This window comes from Lissotriton helveticus, chromosome 4_1 (genome assembly GCF_964261635.1).
Source record: "Lissotriton helveticus chromosome 4_1, aLisHel1.1, whole genome shotgun sequence".
Classification (NCBI taxonomy): Eukaryota; Metazoa; Chordata; class Amphibia; order Caudata; family Salamandridae; genus Lissotriton; species Lissotriton helveticus.
Window position 1 is genome coordinate 1381172925 of NC_136063.1, and position 14454 is coordinate 1381187378.

The window sequence follows — 14454 nt, forward strand, 5'->3', positions numbered from 1 at the left end:
TCAGTCAATGAGAGAGAGAGTGATAGAGTCAGTCACTTAGTCAGTGAGAAAGAGTGAGGGAGTCAGGCAATCAGTCTATCAGTGAGATAGTCAGTCAGTCAGTGAGTTAGTCAGTCAGTGAGAGAGTCAGTCAGTCAGTACTGTCAGTGAGAGAATCAGACAGTCAGAGAGAGAGAGAGAGAGTGAGAGTCATTCAGTCAGTCAGAGAGTCAGTGAGTGAGTCGGTCAATCAGTCAGTCAGTGAGAGAGAGATTGAGAGAGTAAGTCAGTCAGTCAGTGAGAGAGAGAGTGTGAGAGAGAGTCAGTTAGTCAGTGAGAGAGTCAGTCAATAAGTCAGTCAGTGAGACAGAGTAGAGAGACAGTCAGTGAGAGAGAGTCAGTCAGTGAGAGAGAGAGTCAGTCAGTGAGAGAGTCAGAGAGTCAGTCAGTGAGAGAGAGAGTCAGAGAGTCAGTCCATGAGAGAGTCAGTCAGTCAGTCAATCAGTGAGAGAAAGATTGAGAGTCAGTCAGTCAGTCAGGTGGTCAGGCAGCGAGACAGAGAGAGTGAGTCAGTCAGTCAGTCAGCGAGAGAGAGAGAGTGAGTCAGTCAGTCAGTCAGTGAGAGAGTGAGAGAATCAGTCAGTCAGGGAGAGATTCAGTCAGTCAGTAACTAAGTCACTCAGTCAGTGAGAGAGTCAGTCAGTTAGTCAGTGAGAGAGAGCAACAGATAGTCAGTCAGTCAATTAATCAGTCAGTGAGAGAGTGAGTGAGATAGTCAGTCAGTGAGAGAGAGAGAGAATCAGTCAGTCATTTAGTCAGTCAGTCAGGGAGAAAGAGAGTGAGAGAGTCAATCAGTGAGTCAGTCAGTGAGAGAGTCAGTCAGTCAGTGAGTCAGTAAGTCAGTCAGTGATTGTGGAAGTCCATCAGTCAATCAGAGAGTCAGTCAGTCAGAGAGAGAGAGTGAGAGAGTCAGTCAGTCAGAGAGAGAGTGAGAGAGTAAGTCAGTGAATCAGTCTGCCAGTCAGTGAGAGAGAGATTGGGAGAGTGAGTCAGTCAGTGAGTGAGAGAGATATTGAGAGAGTTAGTCAGTGAGTCAGTCAATCAGTCAGTCAGTGAGAGAGTCAGTCAGTCAGTTAGTCAGTCAGTGAGACAGAGTGAAAGAGTCAGTCAGTGAGAAAAAGAGAGTTAGCCAGTGAGAGAGAGAGAGAGTCAGAGAGTCAGTCAGTGAGAAGCAGAGAGTCAGACAGTCAGTCAGTCAGTGAGAGAGTCAGTCAGTCAGTGAGAGTGAGAGAGAGATTGGGAGAGTGAGTCACTTAGTCAGTGAGAGAGTCAGTGAGAGAGTCAGTCAGTGAGTCAGCGAGAGTCAGTCAGTCAATTAGTCTCAGTCAGTCAGTCAGTTAGTCAGTCAGTGAGTCAGAGTGAGAGAGTCAGTCAGTGAGAAAGAGAGAGTTAGTCAGTGAGAAAGAGAGAGTTGGTCAGTGAGAGAGAGAGAGAGAGAGAGAGAGAGAGAGAGAGAGTCAGAGTCAGTCAGTTAGAAGGAGAGAGTCAGACAGTCAGTCAGTGGGAGAGTCAGTCAGTCAGTGAGAGTGAGAGAGTTAGTCAGTCAGTGAGAGAGAGAGTGAGAGTCAGTCAGTCAGTCAGTCCGTCAGTTAGAGAGTCAGCCAGTTCAGTCAGTGAGAGAGTCAGTCAGTCAGTTACTCAGAGAGTTAGTGAGAGAGTCAGTCAGTCAGTCAGGTAGTGCGAGAGAGATGTAGAGAGTGATTGAGTCAGTCAGTCAGTGAGATAGTCAGTCAGTCAGTCAGTTAGTGAGACAGAGTAGAGAGTCAATCAGTGAGAGAGAGTCAGTCAGGGAGAGAGAGAGAGAGAGTCAGTCAGAGAGAGATAGTCAGTCAGTGAGAGTCAGAGAGTCAGTCAGTGAGAGAGAGAGTCAGACAGTGAGAGAGTCAGTGGGAGAGAGTCAGAGAGTCAGTCAGTGAGAGAGTGAGACAGTCAGTCAGTGAGAGAGTGGAAGACCTGGGCAGGACTCTCTGGGTCACAGAACGGCACAGCATCACAAACAAGATATATGGAGCATAACTTAATTATTTTGTGAGACTAGGAGTTTCATTATAACTACAAAGAGCAAACCAAGAAGAGTGGGAGGGGTGCAAACATGGAGTGTGGGCTGCTAATTAGTAACTTGATCCACGACGTGGGAGGAATACAGCTGCCAGGCTGCGCGCCGTGGCTCGCTCCCGAGAGCAAAACGCCGTGGGAGTGAACATTTGAAGAAGAGGTGGGACATGCACCAGCCTTTGGCCATTTGCGTGCTTTCTTTATTGAAAGACACACGCAAAGTCCAATCAGATGTATGGCTGGTGTCGGACCCACATGGAGAAGTTTTGAGCCCTCACAAGAAGTCTCCCCTAGGTCAGCGCATGTGCGCTGTGATAGGCTCGACCTTAAAATGTTCATTGTTTACAGAGAATTATTTGAACATTTATGAATGACTACATTCAAAGCGAACAAACTACAACCAATATATTTTTTTAATAGTGTAATTGGTCAAACAGAGTATTTTAAAGAGAGGGCACTCCTTGGTCGGCTGATTCACATTTGAAGAAAGTAAATATGGGACATGTCGACATAAAAGGTGCAGTTTTGCAATTAGCATGAGGTGTCAGACACATATACAGCTGTATACCTATAAAGAACAAATAGTGAAGGATGTATTAGTTTAGGACGATCTCTTAGGTTGATACTGATACTGTATGGGTTGTTTCTAGTTAGATAGCTGGGTCAAAGGTTCATCAATTGATTGCATTCCAGATTTTAGTTGATTTACTACCACTTTCACAATTTTTAAAACTTCAGACAAGAAGAGTGACATCATACGTCATTGGATAATGGATGTTATCGAACACCTCCTAAGATTGCAATTGGTAGCTCCTCTGACAAGACTGTTTCTAAGCATTGAGCTTGCCACATTAGAAACTGTAGGATGCTAAATCTGTTTATTCCAGATGTATGTCAGGATACCAATTCAAGCACATGTTGGGAAGAATATTAGCTCTCTGGTGCTATGAAATTCTTTCTGGATTGGCATAAACCTCAGGGCTTTATATTGAGTGCTTATGCAGCAGCCACGTGTGCTTCCGAACCATTCCAGTTACTTTGCAGTAAAGCCATGGACAACATTTAAGGGGCAAACTTTGTGACTGTTGCTATTGTGAGCTGGGTCATTTGTGGTCCACATACCCAAGGATGTCTAGCTTCACAAGCAGACTGTCTCTCTTGGGTGCCTAAGCATGGCACCTAGGAGACCTGGATGAAAGCTTGGTCCTGTCAGGGCAGCCTGCACCTTTACCTAGAGGCATTAATTAGGGTTGAGTCACTGAACTGGTGCTGAGCACCAATCTCTGTTACCCAGAATGCTAAATACATTATTGATGGATGGCATCACTGCCCACTTCCCAAACTTGAATTGATTCTCACACACTATAGAAACATTCTTTTTGCAGCTCTAGTTCCACACTAACCACAAGTGCACCCTCGCACAAACTTAAGGCACAGGCAAGTAATACTTTTATGAGCATTTGCACTTCTCAGCCTGTATGTTTCCTACACAAGAAGCTTGCTTACATTGATAATTGCCATTTTCAATCCCATGTGAAAAAGAATAAAGTGCTGAATGAGGTGGTAAGGACTATTAATTATTTGATTGGTCACAACACATCAAAGTGTTCAAAGTGTTCAAAGTGGTCTACATGCCTAGACTACAATACATGTCATAATAGGGCAACATCTCTGTTTCTTACAGTGATGCTTAAAGAGGAGTCCAATGCATTTTGGTTAAGCCTTTTTGAAAGGGTTCCAGAATGATTTTTTAACAATAATTTTCTGACTGAGTGAATTTAAACTTCCATGATATGTCGAAAATGTTCCTCCTTTACAGGTGAATGGTGTCTTTTAATTTCCACTTAATATTAGCTGCTGGTGCATTACCAGTGTCCTACCAACATCAAGGCCATTAATCCCGACTCTGAAATTGGGTGAAATTAAGTTGCAAAGAGCAACTTTTCTACATTTACAGGATAAATCTCTGACATCTCCTCAAAAGCCAGCTATATATATATATATATATATATATGTTATATATGGATCTTACCTCGGCCTTTGACTTTGTCAACAGGTCAAGGCTCTGGAATATTCTTTTAAACTATGGTCTGGACGAGTCCCTTGTACACTTTTTAGCTTACCTGGATAAAGACCTACATGCCCGGGTGCGTATTTGTAGGGATGTTGAGGCATTTAAAGACATTGAAGTTGGGAGATGGGTTAGGCAGGGGTGCGTCCTAGCCCCTCTCCTATTTATTCTCTATATCAATTAATTGAATAAATCATTGATAACACTCACTCATGATGTTCTCTGTATTAATGGCAACAAAATCCCCGCCCTGTTATATGCTGATGATGCAGTCCTAATGGGCCGCACTCCGAAAGCTCTCCGCATCCTGGTGCGGGGTTTTGTCAACTTTATGACCAGTTTGGACCTATGCACCAATTTAAAAAAATCTTTTTTAATGGCGTGTGGATTGAAGAAGTATTTTAATTCATCAATTGTTTGTGAGTCAATTCGTTTACAAAGCACTCGCACTTCCCCTTACTTAGGATTGATTTTTGCCTCTAACGGACTGTTGCCTGAACACGTGGCCTATTGCAGGAGAAAGTTTTCCAATTCTACTAATATAATACTCTTTTTGCCCAAGCCTAAGAATACAGAGGTTGTATCTGTTGCGGTCAAGATTTTTAAACTTCAATGTATTCCAATCGCTACTTATGGTACGGAGGTATGGGGATTTACTAATTGCGGTAGCATCCAGGAAGAAGAGAATAGATTCTGCCGCTCACTCCTGGGTGCCCCCATTTCCTCTTCACAGTATGCATGCCATCCCTAACTTAATTTGCCATGCATTGAAGGCTATATTAAGGCTCGCCCCGCATTATTTTGGCTTCGAGTTTCGAAAAATCCTGCGGCCCAACTTACTAGGGAGATTATATCTGATTGTCTAAAATGTGATAGGAGGATGGAAATACCCTGGCTGGCCGCTGTCTACACAAGTTTAATTGGTGTGAACCATGAGCAGTTATTTCTAAACCCCTTAGTCCCTGGTATTGTTAGTAAAAAAATCCCTTCAAACAGCCTTATACTGATCCTACAGGAAAGTCAGACATGATAAGGCGACTAAGAAATCGTCCGTTGCTAGATACATGTGTATCGAGAACATTTCGCACGCCCCGTCTGGCTACCTTTTAAAACCCATTGGCTGTTGGAAAAGGGGTTTATTTTTCCACTTATGGATCAACAGTATAAAATGTCTTCTTTGTTTCCCAGCAGGATATAATGATAATCTTGATCATGTGCCTTGCCCCTGCAATAGTCAACATAAACAATCTATGGCACATTTTTTATTCTTCTGTAGCTATTACTTAATACTTACTAAAGGTTTTTGATACCTTATTTAAAGACAAAACTTGTGAATGATTAAAAGGCTGCTTATGGGAGGGTCATTGTTCTGGAAGATGATAAGCTAATTTTCCGGTTGGGCTCTTTTCTGAAATCGGCAGTGCGTACTCGTAAGTCTATGTGCCCCCGTGAATTTTGCTCACTCTACTTTGTTTTCTAATCACTAATTTTAACTCATGGTAAATTAACACCTTGATTAAATGCTCTTTTTTGATCATGTTTTCATTTATGCACTCTGTATCGCTGGAAGACCAGTTTTTAATTGGAATTTTTTAATGACCACTTTGTTGCTGGTTAATTCTTATTGTATATATTGTTGCCTGTCTGTACTTCTATGGATATATATTTGTATCCGAATAAAGATATTGAAATGAAATGAAATATATCCATTTTGTAATCTTTATTTAAACACATATCATTTAAAACTGGTATTAAAATAATCATTTTAACTTATATTACAAATTCCTTGTTTTTAGTAAACTTTAATAAAAAAAATATATATATATATCCACAATACATTTATAACAGTAACAAATAAACTAGAAATATGTTTTACAACAAACAAATTGAATTACTCCTAAAAAAATGTCAACTACAATAAAATTTATATTTGAATAAAAATATACTAAAAATTACAAACATCATTGAATATAAATTGTTGCAGGAGTTCTGTACAAACAGAACTATCATAGGATTATGGGACCTTAGTGTATAGGGACTAAGGGGTCTATTAGGATAGCGGTCGGAAAATCATTCCATCCGCTATGGTAGTGGGAAAAGACCGCCTGCCAGGACCATGGCATAATCGCCAGTTCAATTAGTATGCTCTGCAGTCGAAATCCGACAGCGGCGGTACATTTGCGGCTTTTAACATTGCGGCAATTGCTGCAGCCAGCAGCACTGCCGTGATGTAAAAAAGGAGCATGTCCTGCATATCCCTGCACTGCGTGGCAGGCACTGCACAGTGCCTGCCACCTGGTACAGGGAGTGCACCCACACCCCCCAACACATTGGGGGCCTGCAATGGGCCCCCAGAGACATTCTACGCATGCCTTTCCATGGCGTTTCCACCGTAGCGGAACGGCTGGCTACCGCCGGCATCATAATCATGCCAGCTCAGCTGTGCCCTGCACCGGCCCAATTTTAGCGGTCCAGCTCCGCCCACCAGGCAAGCATTCAGACTACTACCAGCGGAAATGTAGCGGGTGGTATTTATCACAGCCATGCTAATGTGACTGGCGGTTTTCCATGTTTCAATCATGAACGGATGGCCGCCAGCCCGGCGGTGATCCGCCCGCCATCCTAATAGACCCAAAAGTCATCCTACCACCTTAGCACCCATGAGCCCAGGACCGACTAGCTATAGTGTCTCACTTGCTTTCCTACTCACTCACAGAGAAACAAGTGATTAGACACCCCAGAACACAACACTCCCGACTCTCTCAGGCATCACAGTTACAAAACTCACCCTTTCGCTCACACTCATGTACTTTTCCACGATAAGATCTGACAGGGACAAAAACAAGTTTAAAATATTTATTTTAACTAACGTGCTCTAATATGTAGTATACGTGCCACAACAAGCAGGAAAATGCAAAACACCAATATGGTAAGCATAGTAATTAGTCTGTATATAATGAAAGGAGCTGTCATTATAAAAAAAACAGTGTAGCCTATTCTTCCTCGCCTTGTATTGAAGTAGAATGATTATATATCAGAAGATCTCATTGCGTTATCTGCAGACCCGGTATCTCAGTCTACAGATGGTCGATCTACATCATAGGGGCTGTCTTGCTCTTCTCCTAGGAAAGAACCCTCTCCAAGTGTGTGCTACCTATTTATCTATTCCAATAAGACCAAAGTATGTATGCTCAAACAACAGCTGCAGTTGTTTTGTTTTTCTAGGTGCTAGGGCCTGACCAGAACAGAATAACAAGGGGCATTGTTGTTCGACCTTGCTCACAATGTACATACTAAATCCCAAGAACATGCAAAATTTGAACACAGCTACAGGTTCTCATGTGATAACGGTAGAAGAGACATTTTCAAAAAAAAAATCATGCAGTAACGTGTGCAAAGCAGTGGACTATCTGCAGCGTACACATGCTAACATAGAGAAGATGACAATGTCCCAATGGGCCATGTGACAAAATAGTATATTTTAAGTAGACACAAACATCATAATATTATAAGTATAAAAAATATAAACAGGGTGGCTACGGCATCAGGGAAGATGCCCTCAGTTCCGAGGAGCTCCGTCGGCGAGTAGTAGCGACGGGAGCCCTCCAGGTGCTTTTTCCACCTCCCGGGACCGCAATACTACCGTTACAGGCACCGGAATACCGCATGCCTGTGTAGACATCTCTATACCCTGCTGCGGTGAGCAGAAGAGGTTGAATTCCGGCTTTTCATCTTTGGCGGATCGCGCTTGAGTTGCGACCGCCATTTTGGATGCCCTGACGAGCAGTGAGAGCGGTGAGCGCTAAAAGCTTTTCACCTCGGGTAAGTTTTGGGAAAGTTGCGCTTTTCAGGCTCCAACTTCATTTTTGCCTCAAATGTATGCCCATATTGCCGAATTATCGAAGGAATGGTCTTCTCTGGCACTGACTGTTTTCTTTTGTGGCTATTGGGCTGTACCTTTCTTTACACCACCACCATTTTGAGGTAATTGTTCCCTCACTGGATTATTTGCTATGCTCCTTCTTCTGTTTTTGCCTCATTTAATACTCCCCATCAGAATACGATCTTATGGAAGTGGATTTTCAATTACTAGCTTCAGGCGCATTTTTTTTATACTAAACAAGTAAACATCTCTCTGCTCCTTACTTTGCTTGCCATAATCTGTCAGTATTCACCATATTTCGCCAGTTCTTTTCTTCTAGTGAATTACTGCTCGCATTTTTGTTGTTCTGATATATGGGCTTAAGCATTGCTTTATCAGAGTTTTCTGCTTTTACGCTTAAGGGATTGGCTTTTTTGGTTTTTGATCTATTGCCTTATTTTTCTCTTTTTATTCCTCAATCTCTCAATGGCAATGCCTCGTTATACTCGGAATTCTCCTCAGCAAAACAACGTTACCACTGTTTCTTTGGCGGATAACAATCCTTTTAGTGTTTTACAAGAGAGTATGGAAGATACCTCAAATGATAGCACCTCAAAGTGCTCTTCTCCTAATACGTCTCGTCCAAACGCAAAAATATCTTCCAAATTGCCTTCTCCTTCTACTTCTGCCTCAGGAAAATGAGTTAAAACAAACCCGCCATCTCCGACCAACATGGCCCCTTCTATTTCTATGGAACTTTTGCCGGAGGAAATTTGTTCACTCAAACCCCACATGACGGAAACAAATTGTCGCCTTCATTATAATGAAGATAAATGGTCGGACTCTGAACAAAAGGTGGAACACCCTGAAAAGTCTATTGCTTCAGTTCAAGTTTTCACTAATCAGGTCCCTTATATGCAGAGAGAGATTTAAGATCTTAAACAACAAGTTGAAAATTTAGAAAACCGAAACAGGCGTAATAACCTCCACATTTATGGCCTTGTGGAGGGTCTTGAGGGATCGAACGCCATATCCTTTTTTCAGTCCTTCCTGCCTACACTCCTTGGTCTTCCCAACTCTCCATCTTTGAACATCCAATGAGAACATCGTCTAGGTCCACCCTCTCGTTCATCTCCTTCTTCCACTTCAACAACAAAACCTAGAGGTGTTATACTTTACTTTTTGCAGTATACAGACTTGCTCAAAGTTCTACAGGCTGCTAAGCAGAAGGGGAAAATTACTTGGAATGGTTCTAACCTTTTCTTCTCACAGGACTATGGCAAGATTACCGCAGATCGCAGCAACAAGTTTCTGGAAAGGAGGCCTGCTCTCGATCCTTGAATGCTCGTTATGGCTTATTCCACCCATACTTATTTAAAGTGACTTATAATAATAAAACGACGACATATGAAGATCCGGTGTTGCTTCAGCAATTTCTTGATTCATGTGGAACTGAGTCATTGGACATTCCTCGAGCGCAACAGTGAACGCATTTACTCTTCCTATGCAGTGATGTTTTTATCATGACTTTCTCCTTTTGCTCATCCCCGCTGTATCTTGTATTTTGTATTCTGTTTTTTGTGCTCTGAGTCTTGTATTTTATTCTTATTGTACTATGAGTTCAGATGTTAATATTTCTTCTTTTTCCTGATTTCTTTTAGACGCGGTTTTGTGATCCCTTCATCTATTGTGTATTCTCGTGTCACTTGGAGGTTCTTGTTTCATCAGCGCGTTCCTAACCAGTCCTTGGTCTGGTGTGCTGTTTTCCTCATGTGGTGCCACCAGTCCCTGTCTGATTGTTTTCTTGTGGTATGTCTTTTTGTTGTCTTCCCTCATTGTCAAATGTTGGAAATACATTTCTTTCTTGTTCCCTGTTGCCTTATCTATCTCCTGTTTTCTTCCTTGCTTCTCTTCCTTCCCTCTTACTGTTCTCATTTTTCTATATTCTATCAGGCTATTGCTATCAGTACCTTGCTTATGCTTCTCTTTCTTATCTTCTTGATCTTAAATCTTCTTCAAAATCCTTTCTTTCTTGTTTTCTTTCATCTAAGTAATATAAATCTTATTTCTGACATGGTTTGCATATTGATTGTTCATATTTTATGCCTTGACTGCAATTCAACTGTTTTTTATAATAACAGTGCATGTTTTCATTTTAATAGTTTACTTTTAGAGTTGTAATTTGGAATCTTAAAGGAGTTAATAACCCCATAAAAAGACAACACGTCTTAACCCATTTAGATAGATTGAATGCCGATGTCGCTTTCATTCAGGAAACTCATTTATCAGAAACGGAAGAAGCTAAACTAAGAAGAGGTTGGGTAGGACACATTTTCTCTTCACCAGCTTTGGGAAAGAAGAATGGTTTATCTATTTTGTGCCAAAAAAACCATCAGTTTTCAGTTCTTCATCAGGAAAATGATCTGGAAGGTCCTTGGGTAATTGTTAAGTTGCTTATTGATCTAATACCCTTAGTGTTGTTTAATGTTTATGCTCCAGTTAGTATTAATAATAAGTTTTGGTCTATGATATCTGATAAACTTCTTATATTTGATGATGACTATATTGTTTTTGGAGGTGACTGTAACCAGATTATTAATCCCATTTTGGATAGACATTCCTCTGTGAAATTCCCCAATACCAAAATACACTCTCAATTCACCTCGGCCATACGTCGCAAAGCTTTATCTGACATTTGGAGACTTTGTAATCCTGATCTACAGGAATATACCTTTTACTTCCCCCCACATAACTCACAATCCAGAATAGACTATCTTTTCTTTGGTAAACCTTTGTCACAACTTGCAGAGATTGGTTCTATTCTAATATCGGATCATGCTCCAGTTTTTGTAGATTTTGATTTGTTACCATTTTCCCCTCATTCTGGGAGATTGCGTTTTAATAACACATTATTATCAGATCCTAATTTCACAAGCCAATTCACCCTTTTTGCTTCTGAATTCTTTTCCTTTAACTCTACGCCTGACTCTTCTCCAGTAACGATTTTGGATTCTTTTAAAGCTGCTGCTAGAGGTTTTATTATAAATTTTGTTTCACGGAGGAAGAAGGCTTTTGAAGCTAAAAATACTCAGCTATTAGCCAAGATTAAGCAGCGTGAGTATTCTTATTACCGTTCTAATTCTGAATCCTCATTAAAAAACCTTATTGAGGCAAAACTTAATTTTAATAAATCCTCCACAGAAGCTGCGTCCTCTTATCTTTTAAAAAGTAGTGCTTGTTATTATGGAGGCCAAAATAAAATGGGTAAGTTACTTGCGAATTATTTAAAAATCCGCCGTGAACGGACCAAAATTGACTCCATTCGTAATAATTCGGGAGTCTCACTGCATAGAGATAGTGATATTCTTACTGAATTTGTGTCATTTTATACAAATTTGTACACACCTGAACAACAACCGACTTCGGAAGCACTTTCTTCTTTCTTTCAATCAATAGATTCTCCTCACTCACACAATACTAGTTTTACCTCATTAGACTCGGACATTACTTTATCTGAATTTAATCGTTCAAGAAGCTGTGTTTGTTTTATCCCCAAGGAGAACAAGGATCCCTCTTTTTGTAAGAATTATCGTCCGATCTCCCTAGTTAATTTAGACTATAATATTTTTGCAAAAATCCTCGCTCTTCGTATTGACCCAATTTTACCTAACCTTATTGGCCCGGAACAATCCGGTTTTGTTAAAGGTCGCTTATCGTCAGACAACTCTAGAGTTTTCTTCAATATTCTAAGTAAAGCCTCTTCTCTTGATTATCCAATCGCTGCGATAGAATTAGCGCTGAAAAAGCTTTTGGTAGGATTGGTTGGGACTTTATGTTTAAAGCTCTTAAGTGGATTGGTTTTCCTACTAAATTAATTTCTCTTATCTCTTTGTTATACTCTGGCCCGAAAGCATCTATTTTTGTTATTGGCAAAACCTCTGACTATTTTCCTCTTTTTAGAGGAGTTCGGCAGGGCAGCCTATTATCTCCTCTTTTATTTATAATTGCCTTGGAACCCTTTTTAACAAAGATTAGGCTGGATGATAGTATTACTGGTTTTGGTCTTTAAGGTAGTCAGGTTAAATTGTCTGTGTATGCTGATGACATTCTGCTTTGTTGCTCAAACCCTTCTACTTCACTTCCAGCTTTTCTTTCTCAAGTTAACGCTTTTTCTCAATTATCTGGGTATTTCCTCAATTCAGACAAATGCAAAGTTCTCCCATTAAACATTCTTTGTCTAAAACAGGACTTTATTTCTATGGGTTTCTCTTGGAAAACATCTAAAATAAAGTACTTAGGTTCATGGTTTGCTCCAATTCCAGAAACGTTAAAAGAAAACTTTGATAATCTTATTAAAACATTATCGGTTTCTATTGATCATTGGCATCCGCTTTTCTTCTCTTGGTGGGGACGCATGGGCTCTATTAAGATGATGCTTTCACTGTTAGTTCTTTACCTTTTGTCTATGCTACCTGTTCATATTCCTAGCTTCTACTTTAAAAAAAATGACTCTCTTCTAAACAAGTTTCTTTGGAAAAAGAAATCACCCAGAATAGCTCTTAATGCTCTCAAAGCTGACAAAGACTCTGGTGGTCTCAATTTTCCAGATTTTAAATCCTATCATTATGCTTTCTCCCTTAGACAATCTTCCCGTTGGCTTTCTCCTGATCATTGTATTCACCCTCCTATATGGTTGAATATAGAAAAACATAGCTCCTTTTCACTTTAAAGAAGCTCTCACGTTTTCTATTACTATCTCCTCTTTCCGTTCTCAAGTTATCTCCCATATTATCTCCCATACGCGTAAAATATTACTACCATGTCTCCCGTCCTCTTATCCTTCATATTCCTCGTTGGATCAACAGCCCATTTGGCACAATCACTTATTACGTATCAAGGGTCGTACTATTTATTAGAAATCTTGGAGACTTAAAGGTTTGTTTTGGATTTCCCAATTAGTCCTTAATAACTCTCCGTTATCTTTCAAAGACCTTCAATTAAAATGTTCCTTACCCTCTTCTTGCAAGTCTCAATATGACTTACTCCTTCCTTCCCTCTTGCAATACCTTCTTTCATTGCAATCTAGTCCTAATATCCCCCCAAATGTTCAAATCTTTTTCCTTTACTATCTATTGATTCATCAGCTTCTTCTCGCTATAGAAGTTTGTTTTTCTCCTCCGATAGAACCAAGGGGAAGGCTGAATTTGCTTGGGAAAAGGATCTTGTAGAATGTCTGCCTATTCCATTTTGGGATAGAATATGGTTAAACATCCATAAAACATCTAGAGCAGCTAATACTTCTCAGACTCTTTTCTTTATATACAAACGTCTTATTTTTACCCCAGTGAAGTTAGCCTCTTTTTCTTCAGAAGCATTACCAACTTGTTGGTCATGCACAGCTCCATCAGCCAATCTAAGACACATGCTTTTTGAATGTCCCTCTATCTCCCATTTTTAGTTTTTAGTTTGATCCCAAATTAATAAAAATGTTCATACCCAATTCTCTTTTTCTCTCTCTAACATCTTTCTAGGTTCCTTATCACCTTCATGGCCACATCCGACCCCTAACCCTTCTTTAATTGATTTATTAATAGCAATAGCCCTTCATTTAATTACCTCCAATTGGAAACAAGCAGATAAACTTACTTTTAGAGGTGTGGCTTACTGGTTAGAGGCCGCAGACCTGTAAGCAGAGAATGGCCTGGGACCAGGGTTCAATTCCCGACGCGGCAGGGTCTTGGACCAGGGTCAACGGACTCGATAATTCTCGCCTCAGTGCCTACTCTAACCAGGGAACACACTTGTTAACTCTGGGCATTAAGCTTGCCTCATCTCTACCCCCCACAGACGCCGGGGATGCCTGGATTCACCCTGGAGATACCCAGAAAGGGACCATCTCACAGGGAAAACCAGGACGGGTTCCCCAGCGGTCTACAGCGCCAAGACACTCGGGTAGAGTAACAGTGCGCTTTACAAGTATCCCACATTTATTTACATTTAGAGCCTGGTGGAATGCTGTTTGTTTTCATCACCGATTGGATACAAGCAATATTGCGCCTATATCTCAATCTATTAAAAGAGACCTGTTATGGCTCCCTCTATCCACTTACCTAACGGATATAGCTTCGTCTGCCGCTAGTACAGTCAACTCCTCGGATGAAGTAAGAAAACATCTGTGAATTGTTTTGTTGTCTTTTTAACCTAGTCCTAGATTCCTCAGTCAGTACTACTCCTTTTGAATAGAATATATTAGCTATTGTATTTTTAATTGTATATGGTTTCAATTCAGTATGGGCGAAATTTGCGAATTCGTGGTACGCAAATTCATGCGAAAGCGAATTCGCGGTCCGCAAAATCCATGAATTTGTGCGAATTTGCAGATTTTTTTATTTTTGCGTGTTCGCGGGGCGCTTTGCGTGTTCTTGGG